This window comes from Phocoena sinus, chromosome 16, assembly GCF_008692025.1.
Source record: "Phocoena sinus isolate mPhoSin1 chromosome 16, mPhoSin1.pri, whole genome shotgun sequence".
Lineage (NCBI taxonomy): Eukaryota > Metazoa > Chordata > Mammalia > Artiodactyla > Phocoenidae > Phocoena > Phocoena sinus.
The window spans coordinates 30,221,710-30,247,333 of NC_045778.1; the positions used below are offsets into that span (position 1 = coordinate 30,221,710).

At 48.6% G+C, this 25,624-nt stretch overlaps 1 long non-coding RNA gene across 1 annotated transcript in view; it reads right to left on the minus strand.

Moving 5' to 3' along the window:
- Positions 1-6,276: 6,276 nt before the first annotated feature.
- The window catches only part of LOC116741441, a 211,798-nt gene continuing 192,450 nt past the window's right edge, over positions 6,277-25,624 (minus strand). The window contains exon 4 of the long non-coding RNA XR_004346156.1: positions 6,277-7,475. This is a non-coding gene — a long non-coding RNA (uncharacterized LOC116741441). The remainder of the gene's footprint in view (positions 7,476-25,624) is intronic.

The window sequence follows — 25,624 nt, forward strand, 5'->3', positions numbered from 1 at the left end:
TGCCCCACCCTCCACAGTCCTCCCTGGGTAGCTCAGAGGAAAGAGGGCTAGCTAGGGGCAGAAGATCTGGTCACCTGAAGCTAAAGGCCTTGGGCCAGTTACTTAACCTCACTATGCCTCAGTTTCCTCACCTGTAAAATGGGGGGAAATTCAGTAGCCACCTGGGATACTATTGTGCATTAGTATAGAGAGAACAGACCGAAAAGTGCTTTGCATGGAGTAGGGCCTCAATGAACCTCTGCTAGAGGGAAGCAGTAGAACTGAGTTCCAGATCCCGCCACTGCCCGCTGTCTGTCCCCGACCACGTCACCCTCTTCCTCAGGATCTCTGCTTCTTCATTTGTTAGTGGAGGCACCTGGACCACAGTGGAAGGCTAGGTGAGTCTCTACCTTCAGAGGATCCCAGCCTATGTCTTGGTCAACCTGGGTCTCCCAGAGCCTGGCATGGAAGCTACCACGGAGCACTGCTCAGTGAAGTGGGGTGAGCTGGGCTGAATACAGGGGTCCCTGGAAGGAGAAAGAGGCACTGACAATGCATCAACAGGACAGACAACAGCAATGGGACAGGCTCCAAGCAGGCGGTAGGGGCAGAGATGCGCCAGGCAGGGAGCCTCCTTGCACTCCTGAAACACTCAGGGGGTGTCACTCAGATCACTAGGAACCTAGCCGAGTGGGGAGGAATTTAGGAAAGGTTTCACGAAGAGGGAGCAACTCGAGATCAGCCTGGAATGACGGGAAAGATTTTACTCGGCCCCAGGGAGCAAAATTGGATATTGCAAGAGTGATGTTCACAGAGCAGTCACAAGTGGAGAGAGCAGAGCAGGGGGTAGAGCTTTAGTGGTGACGATTCAGGCATCTGTGCAGATGTCTGGGGACCTTCACTCTGCTCCGGAGTGAGGCATACCCAACTTCCCTGCCCTGCCTGAGCAGAGATCAGATCTATCCCCCTGGCAAACAAAGCCAAGTTCTCCCGCCCCCTTCCCCGGGCTTGCCCAAGGAGAGCAGCAGTGTGGGCTTAACCATCCCCCAGAGAAAGAGGGAGTCTCCTCTCGACAGAGACAAATGAGACGTGACATCCTCCTGGCTCTGCCGCCTGGGAGACCCAGGCACCCCTCACGCCCATTACGAGCTCCCTTCCTCTGCTCCCTCATTATCTCTGCCGGGGTGTCCTCAGGCCAAAATAACGTACCCACCCAACCCCTGCCCCTACCTGGGTATCATTATGACGACTCCCACTTGAAATTATTTGTTTTTCTCTATTGATCTTGGTTCGACACTGGAAAAATGTATTCTTTGTAAGGCATTCCCAAGGGCTTAATTTGTCCGTGTTGGAAGCCTTTTTTAATAGGATTCTGCCCCATTGTTTATTCTGAACATTGAGTTCCAAGAGCTGAGATTCAGCTCTTTTAATAGAAACTCATTGCTGGGGTCCCTCTGCATCAGAAAGCTGATACTGGCACTGTGAGGAGGAAGCAAATTAGGAGGCTGCCAAGGGCCCGTCTGATCGGAAGGCCCCATGGGAGGCAGAGTCACCATCCAACCTCCACCCCCCTCCTCCTGTTAGCGGGACCTGAAGGGTGATAGCCAGCAGGCTAGGCAGGGAGCCCCCAGGCCTGTGAGCCTGCCCCAGAGCTCACTGGTGACCCAGGAAGCCCTCCATCCCTGACTAGCTTCTGCTCTCAGAAGCTCTTCCTACCTGGAACAGACACTAGTCTGCTAGAGCGATGTTTCCCAAAGTATGACCCACAGTAGCTCCGCATCAGAATCCCCTAGGGTGCTGCTGTAAATTCAGGCTTCCAGGTCTCCTCCAGACAGTACTCCCCTGCCATGTGGCTTACACCTCAGGGGGCTCCCAGCTTTGGAGGGCCTTCCTGGTGCCCAGGACTGGCCGGGTTCATAGTGTCATCCATATGGTGTTCCCATGCCTGGACCTGGTCCCGCATGAATCCCAATCCCCACTTGTTTCTCTTCCTCAGAGGCTGTGTACCCCCGCTACCACCACCCCACTGCCCCCATGGGTTGACCAGATGCCCTATAGAGCTCCTAGCACTCACATATATGGGGTCATCCCAGGGCCCCATGGTCGGGCCCCGTACCAGGCAGAAAGCTTGGCAAATGAATTGCTCCCACCAGCCAGCAAAGTATTTCTTTCACAGGATCACATGAGATTGGGCCAGCAGAACGGTGCTCACATGATTTTGAGCGACTCAGAGTGTTTTGCATTGCCTGCAAAAAAAAAAAAAAAAAAAAAAAAGGTAGTGTCCTGGGGCCCTGTATGCCCTACGGGCAGCCCTGCCTCCAGACCCACTAAAATAGTATGATAGCATTGAGGAGGAAACTCAGGAATCTGTATTTTTACAAATGCCCCAGGGAATCCTAATGCTTGCTGAAGTTCAGAATCTACTGGAAGTGCAGTGATGAAAGGGAAAGAGAGTGTTTTTTAGAGCTACTAAGAACTGGGCTCAAGCAGTGATTTGCAGCTAGCCAGTTGGGTGACTAAGAGCAAAGTACTAAACCTCTCTGAGTCTCACTTTGTGCTCATAAATATTTTCGGTCCGTGGTGGCTTTAAGAGCCCTTTTAGGAGCAAAGTAGTCTGCAAGTCTTGCATGTATAAGGCTGAGACCACGCCCAGTTCCAAACCCAACATAAGGCAGGAATCTAAGCAACAATGTCTGGTATCATTCGATCAGTCAACAAGTATTTATTGAAACCCTACTAAGTGCAGGGCACTGTGCTCAGCGGTGGTGAGACAAAAGAGGCTCAGTCCTTTGCCTTCATAGGGGAAGACTGATATGAACAGATGAAAGACATTTCATGAACATTTATTTAGTGGCAGTAGTGATTGGTCCTACGTGGGGCCGAGCAGCGTGGCATGGAGAGCAGGGGACATGCTCATGTAACCAACTGAGGGTGAGTGAGGGAGGGCTTCTCTGAGGAGGTGAGGTATCCCACTAGGACCTGGAGGTAAAGCAGGACTTGCCAGGTGAAGAAAGAGACCATGTGTACTTTCTGGTCTGGTTTCTGCATTTCAGGGGCCCCTTCCTCTCCCAGAGACAGCTCTTTTTGGAAGTAAATATGATCGATTTGACGGCTGCTCTGCACAGAATCCAGATGAGCTCAGTGGGTTTGCAGAGGGCACGCAGGCAGACGCATGGCATCGCCGAGGTCTGAGGGTGTGCCAGCCACGGACCAAGTGCGTCCCACGTGCCATCTCATCAGATACCCACAGTAGGTCTGCATGTGGGTTTTATGGTTATCCCCATTTAACAGATGAGGAAGTTGAGGCTCAAAGAGGATAAGTAACTTCTCACCTAAGTAGGGTCACAGAGCTAATAAACAGTAGAGCCAGGATCCAAGCCTGGGCAATGTGACCTCTCCTGCCCCTAGGCTAAGGACCCCATGCCTCTCCTGTGACACTGTCTTCAGAACCCACTCGGGGGGGAGGTCACTTTTCCGTGTAGAGAGGGATCAAACGCAGCTGAAAGTCAGCTAAGACAGAGTTGATTTGAATGATATGAAACTGCACAAAATGTGCAGCCAGCAAAAGGGTTGGAGAATAGTGGACCTGAGATCGCACCTTGACAGCTTCCAGGACCCAGCGACCCCATTTACAAGATGAGGAGCTTGGAGCAAGGCAGTGGTTCTCCAAATGTGTTCCTTAGAGCTCTGGGCTCCCTCAGAGGTGCCTCAGGGCTGCCCTGGGTGGGTGCTGGGCTATCGCTCCCATCAGTCCCCCCAGATAAACACCACGGCTTCCCAGCAGGCAGTTTTGGAAGACAGCCTCTGAGGCTGTGACAGCACAGACGATCATTACAAGCTTTACTTCTTTAACATCACTCTTAAGTCAGTCTGCATTCGTGGAGCACACATCACACTGTGAGCTGGGTGTGGAGGATCCAGACAGGTCCCTGCCCTTGAAGAGCACCTAGGCCAGGGGAGGAGGTACCCAGATCCAGTGCCCAGGTAACCAGGTGCCACGAGCCACAGGGAGGGTCCTTCCCTGCTTGCGCAGAAGCTCAGAGAAAGGCAGAGGCCAAGTTGGTATTTAAACCCAGGATTCTTGGCACCAAGCGCCGTGCTTTCCCCCCACCCTTCCTGCATCAGGTAAATTGATCTGGGCATCAATGAAATGACCATTTAATGGAATAAGAAGATCTAGGTAGAGTCTCGGGGGAGAGTGGAGCTGCAGCGACAGAGGCAAGGGGGGGAGGCAAGAACCGAATCATCAGACAGAGGCAGAGGATCAGGGCAGAATCCATAGCCAAGCTGGGTTTGAACAAGAGCTCTTGATGGTCATGGTCAAGTGTCTGCTGCTGGGGAGGCAGGATTACCAGGGCATCTACTCGCCTATTATAGTAACAACCCTACCAATAATAATCGCTAATATCTGTTGGGCACCGTATCAGTCAGGAAGAGTCTGTGGATGCTGCAGCCATAAGTAGCTACAAAACCTCAGAGCCTTTACCACAACAAAGGTGTGTCTGCTGCTCACACAACATTCATTGTAGATCCTGGCAACTCTCCAGGATGGGCGATCTCCACGCAGTGACTCAGCCACACAGCTGACAGGTCCTTCACCATCCAAAGCTGCCCCATGTGACCTTCTCAGTCACGGCTACAGCAGGAGAGACTGGAGAATGATGCACTGGCTTTTCATGATCCCAGTTCAGAAGTGACATCTGTTACTGCTGCTCAAATCTCATTGTCCTGAACGTGGCACTTGGTCCACTCAACTTCAAGGGCGTTGATTAAGCACCTTACGTAGGTTATTTCTCTTTGCATATAAGGAAACGGAGACACAGAGAGAATGAACAGAAAGAACGTAACCAAGGCCACACAGCTAGTAGTGGAAGACTAATAAATTAAACCCAGAAGGTCTGGGGGCTTAACCCTCATCCTACTTCCTCCCAGACTCTCAGAGGTCATTGGTACTTCGGAAATGGGCAATCCATTGTCAGAGTGCCGTCCTTCAATTAGCCCAATGAAGGCATCCATGTCCTCTTGGCATTAGATAAATCCAGAGAGGGATGCCATGCTCCCCTGTGGCTTGGGACCATCCCTAGCCTGTGTGGAAGAGAAATCGGCAGACTAAAGTGTTTCTCATGAGGAAGGGAGGCAGGTGCCACGGAATTGCAAATCTGCCGTGAGTGGCTTCTGATGGCACGGTGGTGGGGGGAATGGGGGAAGGGGGTGCTCCCTGGAAATCGTGCAGCTTACCAACCAACTCTTCAATCACAAATTCCAAGTGCAGGGGGTGATAAACAGATCATCACTGTGGTTCAATCCATGCACTGGGGTCTGAGATTTCCATTTCAGGACAGGGGAAATAATAAGTAACCACTGACTAGCATATCCAGGTTTATTGACTTGAAAGGTCATATATTGATGGACAAAAAGCCAAGGTCAATATTTGATTTTAAGGAGCAATAAATCTTGATATCCATGAAAAGAAGCGTTAATGCAGGTGCTGTTGGGGAGGAGAGGGATGCCTTCGCGGCGAGGGACTCCTCCCTCCTCTGTGGTGGGTGAAGGGCACTCTTGTTTGGTTGGAATATTAGGAAGGAGGCCTGTATGTGTTTAGCAGTTTTTAGGTGGCTCCGGGTGGGTGCATGTTTTGAAGAAAGCAAAAAAGAGAAGCACGCACTGTTTTCAGAGGACTGCCATTTCTGTCCCTGTTCACACAGACGGAAGAAAAATACCTGCCTTGCACACTATCCCTGCTGCCTGCTCCCCCACCTGCCAGTATCTGAGATTTACCTCCACCCTTGCTAAGTTGAGATGAGATGGAATTTCCCTTTATCTGCTTTCCAACTCTCTACCCACCAATCCTTCAGTGTCTTCATCTCCCCATGCAGATTTGGGTGCATTCCCAAAGAAAGGCATGACACTGAAACCACAGGTGGTGCAAACCCTTCAGTATCTGCCTTAAAGAGGCGACTCGCTCCGTTCTCCTCCCTATCCAGGCTCCACTCTGGGCCCCGACCCCACCTCATCCCTCCACTTCACAGTAGGGCCACCCAGACCGCTTGCCAGCCCTGTCCAGTTGGGTATCTTGGACCCTCGTGAGTTTGCTTGTGCTGTGGCCGCTGCCAGAAATCTCTTCTCCTTTTGCCCCACCCTGTACACCTCCTCCTGGGGATATTTTGCTAATCCCGAAACTCCCTGTTTGCTAATCCCGAAACTCCTTGGTAAAGCCCTCTTTACCCCTCCCAGGCAGAGCAGCCTCCTCCTTCCGTCTATCCCCCCATCCCTCCATCTACCCCTGTATCCCTCCATCCCTATTCTAGCTCTTGCTTCCTTCCTTGAACAATTTTTGCTCACATGTCCATTGGTCTTCATTTTTCCTGGACTGAATGCTTGAAGGACGGGGCTGGTCCTTACTGAATTCTGAATCCCCATTGCCTGGCTGTGGTAAATACTCAGTATGTTTGCAGAATGGGTGGCTGGACAGTGGGAAGAACAAATAGACCAGGTAAGGGACTCTCAGCAGAGCCTGGGCAGGAGGAGGGAGGGGGACGCAGGGCCTGCAGGGACTGGGGAGGGGCAGGGGGCGCCCCCAGGCAGCGAGCACAGGAGGCTGCTGACCAGCATCTGGCCCCTCATCATCCGGCCCCTCATCCTCACCGGCAGCTGCCCTGACGGTATTAATCAAGGCCAGAGCGCGTAGAAGTATCAATCCACTGTGTTCTATTCAAGTTCCCTGGAACTAAATTATGTTGTCAGGATTGGACAGAGCAGGAATGGAAAAGACCAGGCTGGATGACACGGGGCTGTTAAAAGGAGATGAATGAGCCCAGTGGTTTCCATTCAATTTTTCAAGGTTTCCCAAGGCAAGTCTGACAAACACCACCTTATGATTCTCAGGCACCCTGCACAGTGCCTCTTACACTCTCATTTTTTTTTATTTCTGCCCGTCCGATTAGAAGGACAAGGGATTCTTCTTTCTGTCTCGCATATGGGGAAACGGAGGAACTGGGGTGAGGGGAGCACTTTGACCAGAGTGAAGGTCAGGCCAAGGTCAGGGCATAAATCAGTGACACAGTCAGCAGGAGGATGCAGACCTCTGAGTTCACAGTGAAATGCCCTCTCCATTACCCCACCTGCTCAGCTTCCTCTACGAAATGCGACTGGCCAGACCTGCCTCTCAGGGCTGCTGCAGAGTGTCAGGGAGAAAATGCACCTGAAAACACTTTTAACTGAAACAGTGCTGTTCATTCATTCAACCGGCATTTTTTGAGTACATACCACATACCAAGCCCTGTTAGCACTTCTTATGTAAGAGTTTTCATAAGGATGTAGAAAGAGGCTGAGAACTAGAAATGGATACATATGGGTTTCATATCTGTCTCACCACTCGGTAGCTGTGTGATGTGGGGTTGGATATAAAACCTCTCTGATCCTCTTCAGGTGATTGTCGGGATGGAATCAGTTAAAGACAGGACAGCATCCATCACGGCACCCATCAACTTTCTTTCCTACGAGGAAGAAGGTTGTCAATGAGAACTTATTGAATCTGAATGTGTCCTCCTACAGAAAGGCAAGTGTCTGTCTTTCCTCTCTGTAGAAGGAGCATCCCTGCGCAGGGGATGCATGTGCGTAGCTTCCAGCTCTGCAGTGTGCTGCAGTGAACCATATCTCACAGCCCAGTGGTGAGTGAGCCTCAGTTGTAAACAAAGGGCTAATTAAATTAGCATAAGTTATTTTATGTAAATTAAAGATCCACGTTATAGCTGTTTATTGGTAGCAGCGTCAGATCTAGCCACTGCATAAGCTTGTTTAAAATTAATGTGCATAGATGCTCCAAATATCATATTATTAATAATGATAATAATGTTGATGAGGATGATAATAATGAACACATTCTCATAACAGTGCCTCCCGGCTGGCTCTAAAACCTCGGCAGGGAGTGTGCTGAGTGTCACAGCTCCTCAGGGAAACAGCCAGATTACACAGCCCCTTCTCAGCCTCCCAGGCCTCACTCATGGCGCCATTTTGGTTTCTACTACTGGGTTCTGCTAAATTTTGGCCTCTTCAAATCCCGTCCATCTTTCAAGGTCTTACTCAGGGCCACTTCTATGAATCAGCCCAGCCAACCTGAACTATATAGAGCTCTCTCCCTCCTTTCAATTTCTGAAACAACTTTTCCACATCACTCTTTTCACCTATAATCTCCTCGAACTCAGATCTGTGAGGTAGGTAGCAGGTGTACTTATGATTCCCATTTTATAGACAAGCTAACAGAGATCAAAGAGTAGAAGCCACTCAAGGTAACATAGCTAGGAAGTTACAGAACCAGGACTCAACTTTCCCCAGCTCATATATACCAGAGAAGCCCCTAGCTAAGAGACTGGCACATAGTAGATATTTAATGAGTGTTTGTTAGGAAGGAGGAAGGGAGGAACACATGACGGGATGAGTGAATGAAAATTTTGCAGAGTGTAGTCTTTAAAATCCCTTAATATAACGATGACCTTCCCTCTCTATTACTATCTATCCAAGAGTCAATCCATCAATAAAACTGCATTTATTACTGACCACACATTGATAAGCATCCCCTGAGTCTAAGCCCAAACATCAGAACATCCACGTTGTTCAAGAGAAGATGTACCCAGAGAACCTTTGTGAGACATTTAGAAAGGCATCCCACCCCAAGCAGGCTCGGTAACTGAGCTAGAGTTCACTTCACCCTCTTGGCCAGTGGCCAACCCACACAATCACAGGTGGCGGCCCTGGATTCAGCAAGGGTTTCAGAAGGCTAGAAGATTGAGCACTGCTGCCTCCCTCAGAGCTCCATGTCACTCTCATTCCTCATGATAGCACCAGGCAGGGACTGCCTGCCTACAGGGGTGTGTGTGTGTGCATGTGTGTGTGAGAGAGAGAGATTCTTAAGTACCAGACATCAGGAGGTTGGAGGGCAAACGCTGGTTTCTGAACCACACCAACTTGGGTTTAAATTCTAACCCTCACCAGCATCATGGATAGAATTCTTGGGACCCATGAAGCTGGATGGGAAAAATGACATGTTTCAATTACAAATGGAGGCAACAAACCACAGTCGTGTTTGCCATAGCTGAGATTTTTGTCACCATAGAAATCACGATTTCTACGGGATTCAAGTTGTTGCAGTTATTTCAAAACATTGAACACAACAGGGGTCAGCAAACTTTTTTGTGAAGTCCAGATTGTAAATATGTTAGGCATTGCGGGCCATGCATTCTCTGTTGCAACTACTCAGCTCTGCTGTGGTAGCTGTAAAGCAGCCATAGACAATAGGAAAACAAGCGGGGGTGGCTCTGTTCCAATAAAGCTTTATTTACAAGGGGCTTCCCTGGTGGTGCAGTGGATAGGACTCCATGGTCCCAGTGCAGGGGGCCCGGTTTCGATCCCTGGTCAGGGAACAGATCCCACAAGCATGCTGCAACTAAGACTTCACATACCACAACTAAGGAGCCTGCCTGCCACAACTAACACCCAGCACAACCAAATAAATAAATAAATATTTTTTAAAAATGGTGATCCAGATCGTAGTTTGCTGATTTCTGATATATCCAAATCATTACTTTAAAATTAAAATAGTTATTAGAATCTTGTTATTTAGTGCCTTAACAAAGAAGCATATAAATTACTATATCAGGCTTTTTTGTTATTTTGAAAACTGTATTTCAGTATCACTGGTTGCCCTTGTGAGCCTATGTATTTTGTTTTTTGCATTTAAGAAAGTTATTCTGAATTGCGGTCCACAGACTTCACCAGTCTAACCAAGGGGGTCCTTGACCCACTGGAAATAAAGAGCCTCTGTTATTTAATCTCTCTCAGCTTTAGTTTCCTCACAGCAGTGGCAAAGCGAATAATAATAATATCTATGTCAGAGAGTTTTTGCAAGCATTCAATGTAACTGTGAATATAGAAGTTCTTTGTTAACTAGAAAGAACTATAGAAATTTAAGATATGAACATTTCCACTTCCCCAGCAGTGCCTACTACAGTCCTCTGTACACAGTAGGTACTGAGAAAATGCTTGTGGCAGTGAGATTAGTTGAGCCTACAGCCTGGCATCCCTCCCCCAGGAGACTTCTTGTGCAATATGTGAGGAAGAGGGAGAGAGAAAGACTGCAGAATCCCGGAGGTTCTGAGGATTCTCTCACAATTGTCTCTGCAGAATTGCCAACCATCACATCTATTTAGACATCACACTGGGGAATGAAAAGAGGAAGGGAGAGATGGCCATGTTCTGAGCGGAGACTTCCTGCTGACGCGGCTGGTTTTAAGAGTGCGACTTTGCACAGTTTGTGAAAGCACGTGAACCTTGAAATAGAACCACGGACCTCTTAATTCATCTCTCCGTTATTTGATAAAGTATAAAGTAAATGAATGCAGAACATTTTTCCTTTAATTACACAAGGGGCAATGGGTGGGGGGTGTGAGGCGGGCGGAGCAGAAGATTGAGGGTGAGGGGCCACTGTGATGCATTGTGCTTCCAAAGCAATTGTGCGGCATGGATGCTGCCTGCGTGAGGGCTTCTCTGAGATTTCAGCGGTGGGGAAAGAGGCTGAAGCTATGGGTCACAATGAGACCTACCCCAGAGCCCAGCAGCTTCCGATCAGGTTGCATTCTGAGACAACAATGGGACGGGGGGTGGTCTCTGCCCTCAATAAGCTGACAGTTCAGTTGAGAAAACAAGTCTGAAATGCATAAACCAGGCATCAATATTTGCTGTGTGGTTAAGACCGTGTGGTTCAGTCCCAGCTCCAGCCCTGGGCGGGGGACCTGGCCTCTCTGAGCCTCACTATGCTGTCACGACAGATGTCCACCAAATATTTCTAGTTCTGCCCTCATGGAGATGGACAATGCAAATAAACCTCCGAGTAAATAATACGTCAGACATGGGACCTTGGGTCTAAACCCTTCCTCTCCTCTCTTTCTGGATTCTTTGACTAACCATCCCCTTCAAATGACGGCAGATAGATGGTCGCTCCAGGGAGCGTGGACCCGAGACACAACCAATTTACGTGGCAGTAGTTCAGACTCATGGTGTCGCATTATTCAATTATTTAAAGCTGAAATTGTTCCTTCCAGGCTGCTAAGAGCTCATATTTTATTCAATTTGATTATGATTTGTTAAATTAAAAGTTGGTCTGGATAACAAGAGGATAACTTAAGTGTTAAAAGATGGGGGTTCATTATGGATTGAATTGTGTCCTCCCAAATTTACATGTTGAAGTCTTAAGCCCCCAGAACCTTATTTGAAATAAGGTCATTTCAGATATAATTAGTTAAGTTGAGGTCATACTGGAGTAGGGTGGGCCCCTAAGCCAATATGACTGGTGTCTTTTTTTTTTTTTTTTTAATTGGAGTATCGTTGATTTACAATGTTGTGTTAGTTTCAGGTGTGTAGCAAAGTGAATCATTTATACATATCTATATCCACTGTTTTTTAGATTCTTTTCCCATATAGGCCATTACAGACTACTGAGTAGACTTCCCTGTGCTATACAGTAGGTCTTTATTAGTTATCTATTTTATATACAGTAGGTGCCCTTTTTAAAAGGGGACATTTAGATACTGACCCGGATACACGGAGATCTCCACGTGAAGATGAAGACAGAAATTGGGGTGATGTGTCTTTGGACTTCCAAGGAAGACCAAAAGTTGCCAGCCAACCACCAGAAGTTAGCAGAGAAACATGGAACTGATTCTCCTTCACAGGCCTTAAATGGAACCAACCCTGCCCACACCTTGATCTTGAACTTCTAACCTCCAGAACTGTGAGAGAATACATTTCTGTTATTTAAGCCATCCAGTTTATGGTGTTTTGTTACGGCAGCCCTAGAAAATGAACAGAGGTTCTAATTTGGCTTTCTCCCGGCTGAATGACTTGAACAAGTTATTAGAGAGGCAGTACAAGTAGTGGAGGGCAGGAGCTGGGAGCCCACCTGTTTGGCTTTGAATCCCACCTCTGCCATCACAAGCTGTGTGATCTTGGACAAGACTCTGAACCTCTCTGTACCTCCATCTCCTCCTCTATAAAAGGAGATGAAAGACTAGGTGGTCTCCAGGAGGCCTTGCAGGTCAAATACTCCACAAGTCAAACGTATACACCTTTAAAATATAGCAAGGGGCGCCTTTGACGAGATACTAGGACCATCCTAACAGGATCCCGAGGAGAAATAGCCACATGGCAGAAGGTGCAAAATAAAGGGACATGCGGGACAGAGCCAGAAGATGTTCCTGCTGACATGGCTGATTTTTATCATAGGGAGGATGTTTGCGATCTGCTCAGGTTACTGGACCCTTAATCGAGTAGAAAGCTCAGAGTGGGTGAGCGCAGCCCCTGGTGCGGGGGCCTCTGGAACGCTGGGCAGGAGCACAGCTGCCATTGTGTCATGACGCCAAGGACTGATGATCTCTTAGCTGACCACACGGTAATGGGCGTGGCCAGCACCTCTGAACCCAGAGTCAGAGCAAAGGAAGCTGCAATTTGGCCACTGAAAACAGCTTCTTGCCCGACGAACTTAGGTATTGGCTAATAGTTCAAAATAAATATTTTGTTTTCGTAAATATTTGTTCAGAGTCCGTCCTGAAATCAAAGAGTGGCTTAGATTCCAGACCCTTCGAAGGCCTAGGAGTGGCCCTCCTCTCTGCACTGCTCTCCAGGGAGGTCCCCAAAGGAGCCAGGTCCCCACTGTCGCTCCTTACAGGCTGGATGGCCCCGCATAATTAAAACCTCGGTGGATGTCTTGTAATGTTTTATTGCTAACTTGAAAAAGGGCTTGTGGAGACGGATTCTTCATGTTGTGTCAGGAGCACAGCGTGTTCCTATTTCTCTGTCAAAAAAAAAAAAAAAAGAAAAGAAAAGAAAAAGAGAAAGAAACACACCTCAATGACAGCACAACCTGCCCAGCAAAACGGCCAGCTGTTCTTGTCATGAAGCTGCAAGGTGCCCAGCCCAGAGTCAGCTGTCTGGGGCCCAGCCCCGGCCCGGGTGCTGTGTGGGTAGCAGAAGAGACAGGGCAGCAACCAAGACCTGCTCAGAGAACAGTGCAGGCTTTCCCCGTGCATTCCTACCTGAGCAACGCTCAGGTTGTGATTTCAGCAGACAGCTGAAAGCTGACGGTACCGGGCGAGGCAAACATCCTCCAACGGACCAGCCAATTCACAAGCGTTAGCCGCACTGGGGTGAGATCTTGGACAAAGCATTTGGTATGGCTGATCCTCTACACGTGGGTCACACACTGATCAAAGTCACACATTGATACAGGGCTGTTGGGTTCACGACCAGGACTCTAGAGATCATAAAGTCATTTTTGGTGACTCAGTAGCAGGTTGAGTACCCGTTCTGTGCCGGGCACTGTTCTAGGAGTTAGGACACAATAGTAAATCAGTAAATAAAATAGCCAATATGTCCTGCCTTCATGGAGTTTGTATTCTAACAGAGTGAGGGTGGAAAGTACCAACGCCACCTGCAGCATTTACAGAATCGCTGCGAGGATTCTGCCCCAGATTGCAGTGTGACTTGAAATGTCATTGTCCCTCTTCTGGGCTCATCTGTAAACTGAGGCAGAGGCTGGTATTCTCTTGCGAAGACACTGGCAGTTTCCCATCTAGGCTGCATCCTTCAACTAGCTTTGTGACTGAGGGCAAGTTCCTTAACCTCTCGGTGTCACAGATGCTTCATAGGAGTGTTGGAGAAACAATTGAGTTAGTACAGGTCGATGGCTTTGCAGGTACCCAGCGCACCGGGGACACTCAGCAAAGGTTATTATCATCCAAAGAACATAGAACCAAGTGAATTTCATTCCTCCCTCCGCTGTCTTACCCTCGAGAGGTTTACTTCTCACCAGAGAGAAGAGATGCTACGGGTACCTCTCCAGGCCTCAGCTTCCCTCTTACTTCACCTCACCTGACCCAAGTCACCTGTCCCTCTGCACACTTCTTCACACTCCTGGAAGCAGGAAACTTCCAGCCGTGGGACTCACTTCCTGGAAGAGGCCTGATGGCACAGTGGGGGACAACTTGCTCCGGGGTCAACGTAGCCAGGTGCAGACCCAGGCTCTGCCACCTCATAGCTGTGTGACCTTGGGCCAGTTACTTAGCCTCTCTAGAAGGTTAATAACAGTGGCTACGTCACAGGGCTGCTGTGAGGATTAGGTGGGAGGATGACGGAGGGTGCTTAGGATGGTGTCACGGAGAAAAGGGCCAACACATTTCAACAATGGTAATAATAAACTCCTACAAAGACCCACAGCAGAGAAGAACAGATGTGTGGTCTCCCGGCATGACTGAGCTCTCTGTTCCACTGCAGCAAGGACTTAGCCAACACCTGCGAAGGCCTGGGAGAGCCTGTGAACATTTCCACTAATGACTGGAATAAGGACACGGAAAGCCAGCTTATCAAATTTGAGTCTGACATGAATTTGAAAGGAAAGATAAATGAATCGAATGAAAGTCTGATCCAAAAATCTTTCAGCAGGTAGGACTGGTAAGGGGTAGTCAACCAGATGGAACTGAACAGAAGAATCTAAGTCCTGTGCTTGATCCCCCCCATGCGGACTGCACACGCTTGATAAGGGACACGACATTTAACAGCAGCGACGCTTCGAAAATGTGTGGAGCTTTAACCGAGAGCGAGTTTCGAAAAGTCAACAGTGTGGTGTGTCTGCAAGGGTTTTTGCTAACTTGGGTCGCGTTAATAAATGTATAGAGTCTATAGTAAGGGAGGTGAGAGTCTCCTATTCTACCCTGACAAATCAGAGCTCCGTTTCTATTTTGGGAGCCATTTGTCAAGAGGGATACTGGTATCCTAGAACATGACAAGGGAACAGATACCAGGGATCTCAAAACCGAGCTGTCACAGGATAGGTTCACCAGGAAACAGATTCTAAGGGGGAGGGACTTGGCCGGGGACCATCAGTAAACAACACTCCTGGCAGCTGTGGGAGTGAGATCCTGGCAGATGCGTGAAGCCTGGGCACCACATCACAGTGTCCACTACAGTCCATCCCTGGCAGTGCATGGCTCCACCTATTTTATATAAGTTCTTGGAGCAGCTTACTCTGTCTCCGGTATTCTGGTTGTCTCTTTTCCTGGGGAAACGTATAAAAGGGGAGTTAATGGGACAATCTGTAGACACCACTACTGCAGGAGATGCTCATAATCTCCCTCCTCTGCTACCTGTTCTAGAGTCCCTTCACTAGGCACCTGGCACCTATGCTGGTCTCTGTGGCTCATCTGGTGTCATGACCCAGATCCTGATTCCTGAGGAGTCTGAATCCCTGGTTGCCATACTCTTCTCAGACCTCTCTGTGTAAATGGGACTTACTTCACAGGTTACTGTGTTTCTCGGTTTACCATCAAATTTGGGCAGGAAAGAACGAGACTCCCTCGTGCCTTGGTACCAAGCATATTCTTCTCTGCCCTTTTCTTTGTGTGTGTAGCAATAACCTTACTTCCGCCTGACAATCAAGGTCCCTTAACCCTACTACGTTAGTGACTTTTTCCCTTGCCTACTGGTCTTTCAATATAAATAAGCAGCCCAAAGAGACTGGGTGACACCATACCCTAAAGTTTAACGAGACTCTTCCTGTGTCTCCTAGTGAAAACATTCCTCCTCTGAAAACCAGGACTTCCAGACCCACGCAGCCTAGTGTTGTGGAGACAGGAAGCACAGATTCCCCAAGTGGGTCTCTGGCAGTGATGGTAAACAGACACCCTCCTGTTTCTACCTCTCATTACCCATACCCATTCATTCTGTCTCCTGGAAATGCAGCACCATAAAGTGGTCATTGATTTTAGAGTCCATTATGCATCCTGGAGAATGGTGTCCCATACTCATAGGCATCATCTCCAAACTGGTGTCCCAGCAGTACACTCAGAGGCTGTTCCATCACTCTATCAGGTGGTAGTGTCTGGGGGTACAGTTTGTGATGGACCTAAAGGATCCTGTGCTCTTACGCCCACTGCCATACCTCCTGTGTCTTCAAACGATTCTCTTGAATCATTTGATTTGATGTTATATGGGATCCAGAGTTGGTGGGTCAAATACTGCATAAGCCATCAGACTTGGTGCAGGCTGAGGCCCTACAAGGCAGGAAAGGTAAACCTATACCCAGAATTTATGTCAGTTCAAATCAAAATGAATCAATTCCCCTTCCAGGGTGAAAGGGGGTCAAAGTAATCAAGTTATCAGCAAGTGGCCAGTCGATCTCCTTGAAGGACGGTGCCATTTTGGGGTATCAGCATTAGTTTATGTTGCTGGCAGCATAGACATTGGACAATGGCAGTATCTAGGCCAGCTTTGATGAGTCAGGAGCCCTTGCTGTTGGGATCATGTGTAGCCTCTATTCTGGCCCCATGACCTCCATTTTTGCCAGCATGAGGGTGGCCAAATGGCAGAGGCTGGTTGGCATCATGGCATCAGAGTCATTCTGTCATTCTGCCTCTTCCAGGGTGGATGCTCTCTCGTGGATGGTAACATGTAATACAAAGATCTTCACACCACGTGACCGCTCCCCTAGTTTCATCCATGTGCCTCTTGCCTGGACCTTCTTAGCACTTCTCATCTTTCTCCTTCCAAGACTGTGACCAAGAGCTCAGTTTTGCATCGTGTCCCATGAGTCCATTTGTGTTCCGCCTCAGGGATTTCTCTTTATATACAAAACTGATGATTAGGTATACTGCTTGGGGCTCTGCCCACTGGGAGGATTTCCCCTTTCTGCTGGTTTTCAGGGCCACCCCTGAGTAGGACTGTAGCATAGAAGCAGTTCATTTCCAGCTTTTACCTATATATCAAGTCAACATATCCATGAACAGAACTTGACTTTTTTTCTACTCCAGCAGCTAGTCTTAAGGTACTCCACCCATGAAGGCTCAGGTGGGAGCTGAAAAACAGTGATAGACACGACCTGAGGGTTTGGGTCTCTTTCGTGGGTAGCTTTCTGGTGTCATCTGGCTGCATCATGCCTGATCCCAGATGTACCGCCTCCACATCACACCGGTCATATGACTTGGTGGCTCTGCATGAACCCCATTTATGCTGAACACGTTTGGCTTCATGGTCACTTGATGTCTCACGGTCAAGGCTCCATCTGTACCAATGCCCAGTAGCATGTTAAGAGCTACGATTCTCCACTGCAGGTGGCATGGCCTTGTTCCGGAACCCTAGGGGCCTGTGCAGTAATTTTCCTTTTGGAGCTTACCATAAACTCCACATAGCTTCTTTTCCCATCACAGATACCTGTAATACCGTGGAGTCGACCCACCTTGTGGCTCACACAGCAGGGCTGCTTGCACAGCAACCTGGACCTGCTACAGGAACCTTTCCCACAAAGTTAGGGGTCTTCCACGTCACTTGATACATGGTTTGGAACAGTTTTCCCAAGTGTGGCATATACTGCCTCCAGAACCCAAATGGGCCCACTAGGCGTTATACTTCCTTCTTATTGGTGGAAGATTTAAGATGTAATAATTTGTCCTTTACTTTGGAAGGGACGTCCTAGCACGCCCCAGAACACCAACCCCTAAAAACATCACCGAAGAGGTGTCTCCCTAAATCTTTGTAGGCTGATCTCCCATTCTCTGGAGCACATGTCTTACCAAGGTCTTCAACATCCTTGCAACTTCTTGTTTAGCCAGGTTTACTGACTCGATGTCATCAATTCCACAGACCAATGAGATGTTCTACAGATTGTCTAGACAGTTCTAGACCTTTGGGACTCTATGATGATAGAGGATAAAAGAGTTAACTACCCCTGGTGAAAGACCATAAGTGTGTCTGCTTTTCCGCCTCCGTGAGAATGTGAATTGCCTGGCCCTCCTTTCTGGTGTCATCAGTGAGCACACACCATGTACCCGGAGCTGTCTTTATCTGCTCTAGCAGAATCACAGCAGCTGCAATCAGGGCTACTACTTGGTCAGACTGTGGTAGTCCACCATCATCCTCCAAGATCCGTCTCATTTATGTCAGCTCCTGCTGGTGAATTACATGATAAAATGAGGGAGACCACCACCCCTGCATTCTTTAGGACCTTAAAGGTGGCACTCATCCCTGCCATTTCCCTTTCCATCTTAACTGAGGGTGGGGTGGAGAAGTTTCAGAGGCTTCCACTCAGCCTTTCCCACTAGGATGCCTTGTACCCCATAATCCAAGGAACCAATGCAAGGGCTCTGCCAGCTGCCAGGTATATCCATTATCACTCTGCATTTAAGGACCGGGGAAGTGTCCCCAGAGCGGCTCAGTGAATGCTGTAGACCCACATGAGTCAGATCTGTTCCAGGAGTGTATTTATAACCTGACCCCACGAGCACCCACTCCAGTGGTGACCACGATGACTTTGAGTCACTGTTTATCAACGTCAACTTTGAGTATTTGTCATTCCTCAGTATATAAATCCCCAAGGACTAGGATAGTCGCCACTGAACCCAGTCTTCATGGTGATGCAGAGTCCTTCCTTATGGACACCTAGCCCCTCCTTCAGTCAGTGGGTTCCCAGCCTGAAAATCGTCTCAGATCCAGAAACTGGGCAAGGGATCATAGGGTTTTTGTTTTTGTCTTTAACGGGGACAGCTTTTAGCCTACTGATCATTCATCTTTGAATTCTTTTGATTTTGTAGATTTGAGCGATGCCTCTGTTAGCTTCTTCTACCCCGAGGGGAGGGTGACGTACTCATCTCAGTTTGAGTGGGATTTTCTTGGTTTTAGCACTGAAAGACCTGTTCCCAGGAACACCCTCAGTCCTGAATACACCAGCACAGTTGGTCACCCTGCCTTAGGGACACCTAGTTCTCCAGCCACACCCATAAATCTGCAGGTTGGGCACACCCGTCTGCCATTCTGACCTTACTGGTCACAGCCATCATTGTGTCCACCCTGCTTCCAACAGATAAGCCCCACCTCCTGGCCTCTGTTCTTTCCTGAGATCCCAGTTGTTGGCAGGGAGAGCAGGTCTGTAACAATATCTCCTATGGTCATGCCTGGCCTGCAGACCACACCCTCACTGAACTCCTCCCTGATGCTGGACCTCCTCACCAGCACATCTCCCATTGCTTTGATGAATGGAGTATAATCCAGGCCATTCTGTGGAACAGTCAGTTGGTGGGGTTTCCAGCCTTAAGTATAACATCCTCTCCACACACTCACTCCTCAGAATTTTTTGATTCCCTCTCCTGCCATCTGCCACGGTAATTCTGGCATTTCTACTGCACATAGTGTGGGCCATATCTTCTTCCAAGCTTCCAAGAGCTTCCCAAGCAGCATGTTAGCATCATTTCCCAGGGTCCTTGTCAGGGTGTGAAATCTTGTATCAGGGGAGAGTCTTCCATATTGATAAGCTCACTCATCCAGCTTTACGCTCCATCCGGCCGATGCAGCAGCCCCGGTTTGCCATGTGTACACCCCTTGCCAGTACGCATGGTGGGTCCCACACATCCTTGGGTCCCAACTTCCTTTCCTCCCCTAGAAGGTCCCCCAGTTTCCTGGGAGTTTGTGTAGTGACTTGGTGGTTGGTCCAATGTCCAGGAGGGGAATAGGATACCTCCTGAGTGGACAGATGTTGTCATGTGAGGTGAAAGCCTCTACATCATCTTCAAGCAAGGGAGGGGTGACACTAGACTTTAATGGTGGGAAGTGGGCTCAGTGGGTCTGGGGTTTCAAAGTTCTCAAGTTCATTGACTCCGAGCCTCACAGTTCTGCTCCTTCCAAATCAGGGCCCTGATCTTGGCATCACCAACCTACCCTGGGTGAGGATTCAGAATGTAGTCTTCTCTGAGCTCCACCCTTAGGATTAAGTCTGGGTCCTGAGCCTCAGCTTTCTCTTCTCTCCAGCTGCTGGAGAAGTGAATCTCTCTCCTTATATGTAGCCAAGGAAGCCCACTGGCTTTCACTCCTTGCCTTCAACTGGTCATCAATCAACTATAGACTTTCATTGTTTGTTTGTTTGTTTCCAATCCATCAGTTGAACTCAGCAAGAGCCATACAATTCCACTGTCCTTATAATTACTAATTTCCCCGATCCTCTCAACCTCCTGAAATAGGCACCCTGCCCTGCATTCCCTCCCACCAGCATCCCATCCCAGTTTCTCCAGCAGGAAAAGTCTAACAATTGCACAGGCAGGAGCTCTCAGTCCTGCACCCGCCATTAACAATGGGGTCTTCATTGCCCGTTGGCCAGTGGGGGATCCAGTTCCACGATCCCATCTGGAGTCCACTTCCTCAGCCCACTCCCTGTTTCATTTGTCTTTGGTCAGGATCCCAGAGAGTCTGCCATGAAGCTTGGCATGCAGGAAGTTTACTGGGGCGCGTCCTCGGGTCAACTCCTGTGGGGACCGAGGAAATCACGACTGGGCAGAGGGGGAGGTTGAGCTGCAATGCGTTTGCAACAGGGCCTCAGCCACCCTGCGGCAGCTCTAGAGTTGGGAATGACTTTTCAGAGGTACTTCTACCAGTCATTGGCTGTGACTGCCCCCGGGGAGGGGCAAAATCTTAGGCCAGCCAATCCCTTCGGCCCAGGACAATTCCTGAGAAGGATTTTTTTTCTTTCTTTTCCAATAATTAACCTTAGCCTTCACTAGGTTAAGTATTTGACTTCACATCCTGTGAAGCCAAAGGAATGGTCCCTTTAGTCCTGAGAAAGGAGACAGATGGAAAACTCACGGCGCTTTTCTTTCTAGGTCAAAGGGAGGAGCACTTTACCTGGACTAATCCAGGCACTATTTAGGATTCTGGAACCATCAGCAGGATTGCCTCTTGGACCGGAGGTCATCTGGGAAATTATTGCTTGTAGCTCCTCCGATGGGGGACCCACAGGGCCTTGGCTGGATGAGGGAGACCCAACATCTCCGGAAGGCAGTGTGAGCCGTTGACAGGCAACACTCCTGGCAGCGGGAGAACCAGCAACTGGGTCCTGTGGGGAATCTGGGTGGTGCTCCTCTGCACCCACCACGCAAGCCAGGAGAGGAGAAGCCAAAGGAACAAAGGCCAGGAGAGAGGAGGCTCCAGGGACCCGATGCCATACTCAGAGCTCTGAAGGGCTGCGTGTGCTCCGAGAAGCATCCTTGTTCTGTGGGATCGCATGGGTCAGCCCAGCTACAGTGGGCAATAATTATAATACAAATTTCACCTCAATCAAGGGAGGACCTTTGAGCTTCGGACTCTTAGGAGACAGACGGGGGCAAACTCCAGAAAGATGGCGCTCCCTGTCTCTAAGGTATAGAAGCAGAGACTATCCCCCCAACTTTGAAGCTGTTGTTGAAGATTTAATGGTGACTTAAGCATCATTCATTCTCATCTTGAGCTTTGGAGATGTGGACAATTTCTGCCTGACTAGTCCAGCAGATGTAGCTCTGCTCTTAGGTACTTAGGGCAATGCCCCTACTCTGGGTCCTGTTTTCTTTTAGGGTTCCAAAGGAGACGCTGGATGGGTCCGAATAGGGAGACAACAGGGTGGGCAGATTTAATGGCTGTGCAGCGAGCCGTGGAGTCCATGGTGACGTGGGCTGTCCTCCAGAAGGAACTCTGCGTGCCGAGCCTCCCTGCTGTCATTGCGTGCCCCTCCAGCTGGAACATGCATCCGCCGATTCTGTGCCCAAACGGGTACGCGTCCCTCTGTGTGTACACAGACATGCACACGAGGTCTTCCCAACACAAATATATATTTAAGATTTACTGTTCTGGAAAACCTAGTGAATAATGTAAATGATGAAAGCCCGCGTCTGGCAGAAAATATTGTTCAGGCTGCCTCATTGAAATTCAGCCTCTCATGCACACTTGGTAATACACACGCCGTATGAATTATGGATTCCAGGCTTTATCTCTCACACGACACATGAATGTTTGATAAAGATTGTTTCCAATATTATATTTTGTCAAAATGCTCATCTAAAATTCAGTCAAAAATGCTTTCCGGTAATTATGCACTGACTTCATAGGGAGCAGAGAAGGGGAGGTAGAAAGTGCCCCTCCATGGGGTCATTGCTTTGTGTGTGTGTGTGCGTGTGTGTGTGTGTGTGTGTGTGTGTGTGCGTGTATGTGGCTTTTCTTACCCTGGGTATTTTTGCTGAAAGGGAGGGGGAGACTGACAGTGTTTGTGCTGAAATTCTTTATTCCTCCTGCATGCCCTCATTATAGAAGCAGCTACAATAAGGTCTATCCTTTGCCTTGCAGACACCTGGTAGTTCATTCGTTTCTCAGATATTTTTAAACTCGCTGCTGGCTCATTGGCACCGTGGCCTTAGTCTGGCCTCCTAGCAACTTGTGCTCCCCAGAGCTTCCAGCTGATTTTCTCCAGTGTACATTCTTAGCCCTCACTCCTCAGCCCCACCCTTTACTTTCCTTCAGTGGCTCTTCATCTCTTATGGCAGAGATGGCAAATCCCTACACTCAGACTGCCAGCTCCACTCCTGCAGCCAAGCAGGCATCACTAGTAATCATGTCCTTCTTTCCCCCTGACTCCACCTCAGAATCTTTCTTAACACACGCTCCAGGCAACCACTATCGATCAGATGATGATGACGTACAAAAGGAAGCCTATTTATGCTTCAAGGGTAAGTTCCACCTCTGAAGCGTGGTATTCTAGGCCCTTTAGGACCTTTCCACAGCCTGTGGTTTCAATTTCATCTCCAGCCATTCCCTTTCCAACGTCTCCATGTTCTCTAGTCCCCACTCCACGCCTCTACCTGCTTTTCACCCTCCCGGTATGCTCTTCATCTCCGATCTCCTTGGCAAACTCCTACTCACACATCAAGAGCTCTATAAAGCCTTCCTCCTCTCCCCCAGGTCTGGATACACTGTCCTCTGTGATCCCAGGGCACTCTCTCTGTGTACATCTCTCTACGTATCACAGAGTGTGATACCCCCAGGGAGGTTTACTAACGGGGTGATTGAGAGTAAGGAGGCTGCCTAACCCAGTCACCAGGAGGGACTCAGTAGATGCATGTTGAGTCACAGTGCAAAGGAAATTGAGGTTCTTTGCTCGCAAATGGCCCTGGCCTCAATGGAGCTACAGCATAGAAGATAGAACATTCATAACTCAGATATGGGAAAGATCCCCTTTATCTTCCCCAGTATCCAGGAAAATCGCTAAATCACTGTGCATTTGGTAGCTGTGGGTTTAACAAAAAGCAAGGCAGGCAAGCATCCTTGGAGGTGCCCAGTGTTCTTCCGAAACATCTTCACTAAAGTGTTCCTTTTCTCTGTGGGGGCCAGTCCCCTACCCAAACCCCTTCCAGCATCTGCCTTGATGCGTCTCTCTTCCTCTCCCTCTGCACTCACTACCCATGAGAAATGGGAAGTCCATCCCAGACACCCTTTGAATCCACCCCCTTCTCCGTTTCTGCGGCCCCACCATGCTGCGGGCCGCCAGTATCTTTCCTCGAGAAGACTGGAATATCCTCCCGTGGTCTTCCTGCCTCCTTCGTGCTGCTCCATTGGCAGCCAGCGTGATATTTCTAAACCCAAATCTGATCATCTTACTCCCTGCCAAGAACCTTTTGATGCTTCTCCATTTCTCTTAAGCTAAAGGCCAACTTGCCCTCTGTGGCTTGAGGGGAAGGAGCAGTATGCATAATATTGAGCGATCAGTAAGGCCTGGCCATCGCCCATCAGAAGAGATGCAGAGAGGGAGTTCCCTGGTGGCCTAGTGATCAGGATTCTGGGCTTTCACTGCTGTGGCCTGGGTTCAATACCTGGTCTGGGAACTGAGATCCTGCAAGTCATGCGGCGTGGCCAAAAAAAAAAGAAAAAGAAGAAGAGATGCGGGGAAACAACCATGAAGACCGGGGATTGAGGATTAGCTCCAGATGAGTGAAGCAGAAGGCCTGGGGCCAGGTTCCGTCCTGACTGCTCTCGGCAGCCACATCCAACTCTTTCCCCATCCTTACTCTCTGTCCTCCAGCCCACTCCTCTCTCACTTCGATGTTTCTGTCGTCCCTTCAGCAGAGAGGACACCACATAACAGCAGAGAGCTGGGCGCAAAATACGTGTTTGAAAAATATGTACTGGATTTAATGAAAGGCCAGGCAGTGCAGCAGCCCCAGGGGTCCATCAGGAAAGTCTGCTATAGCAGCAAGCAAGGCTCCCCACATATCAGCCAGGCATGTGAGCTGGAGCTGACGAATGCAGCATCGGAAACATGGAAGCATGTAAGCAGGGGTGCTGACAGCCCCTAAGCTAAGTGCTGAACAAACGCTGTTCTCTAGACATTGAATATTTCAATATAACTGGTGTGAGAATTACAGCCCTGGATTTCAGCTGTTCCCAGGAGGGCTGGGAGCAGAGAGTATGCCAACAGGGAAAATCCCTGTGAGAATCCCCGGATGTGTTTGTTATATAGTTTGTGTGTATCTACAGCCTTCCTGTCTTTCTTCCACAGACGCTGCCTGCCTGCCGACTCTTTGCCAAGCCCTGTGCTGGGAACTGGGGATACAGTGATGGAGACTGCAGGCCTCTGCTTCCAGAGCTCTCACATTCTAGTGGGTAAGTCAGACGAGCAAGCAGACGTGCTCTGGGATCAGGAGAGGCTGGCCAGACTGGGATGAGAACCCACAGGTGGAGGACCCTACCAAGACTGGGCATTTTGGAAACCCAAGTTTCTAGGAGAAGGGGCCTCAGGGCTAAGTCCATACGGATGAGTAGGAGTTTGCCGAGTGGAGTTGAGACAAAGGACAGAAAGGCGTTTCAGGCACCAGGAGCAGCACGTCCGTAGGTCTGGAGGCCGTAGAAAGCCCTGGAGTGTGGAGAAATCTTCAGGGAGTTCATCAAGGCCAAAGCCAAGGGCCAGATGAAAGGTCTGTATGCTGAGATCAGGAGTCTGGACACTGCCCTGAGGTTTTAAGAGGGCAGTGTACACACAGGTCTTAGAGGGAGTCAAAGCCAGAACCGGATCTTGAACCTGTGTCTGCTTTGATATTGTGAAGAAATAAAATAGATAAATCACTAGCTAAATGAATCAAGAAAAAAGTGCAAATACATATATTTAGAAATGAAAATGGGGAAATGACCATATATAGAGGAAATTAAAAGAATTACAGCATTACTCAGTTTTGAAAATAGATTTGAACACATGGACAAATGGGTGATTTTCTAGAAATATAAATGATGAAAACTAACCTCAGAAAAAATAGGAAATCTGAATAGTCCAATTACCAGAGAAGAAACTGAGAATGTTGTCAAAAGCCACTATTCATTAAAGTACTAGACCCAGACAGCTTCACAGGTAAAATCCATTACAAGTTCAAGAAGTAGATCATGGCAATACTTTTTAAAGTGCCCCTGAGCATTGTGGGAAGGGGGAGAAGGACTTTCAAGTGAATCTAAGAATCCAGTATAATGGTGAAAACAAAATCCAGAAACAAAGAACACCACCACCGAAAAACTATAGTCCTATCTTTAACACAACGTAAATGCAAAACGCTAAATAAAATATGATCAAGGAGAACACAAATATATTTTTAGAGGGTAATATGCGACCACTACATTGAGTCTATTCCCTGACGCAAGGATGGTTTTCTATGAAGGAATCAATTAATATAATTCACAATATCAAATATCAATAAGAAAACCATGTCATTCTCCATATATTCTGGGAAAGTAGGTGATAAAAAATTCAACTTTGATTCCTGATTAAAAGCTCTTC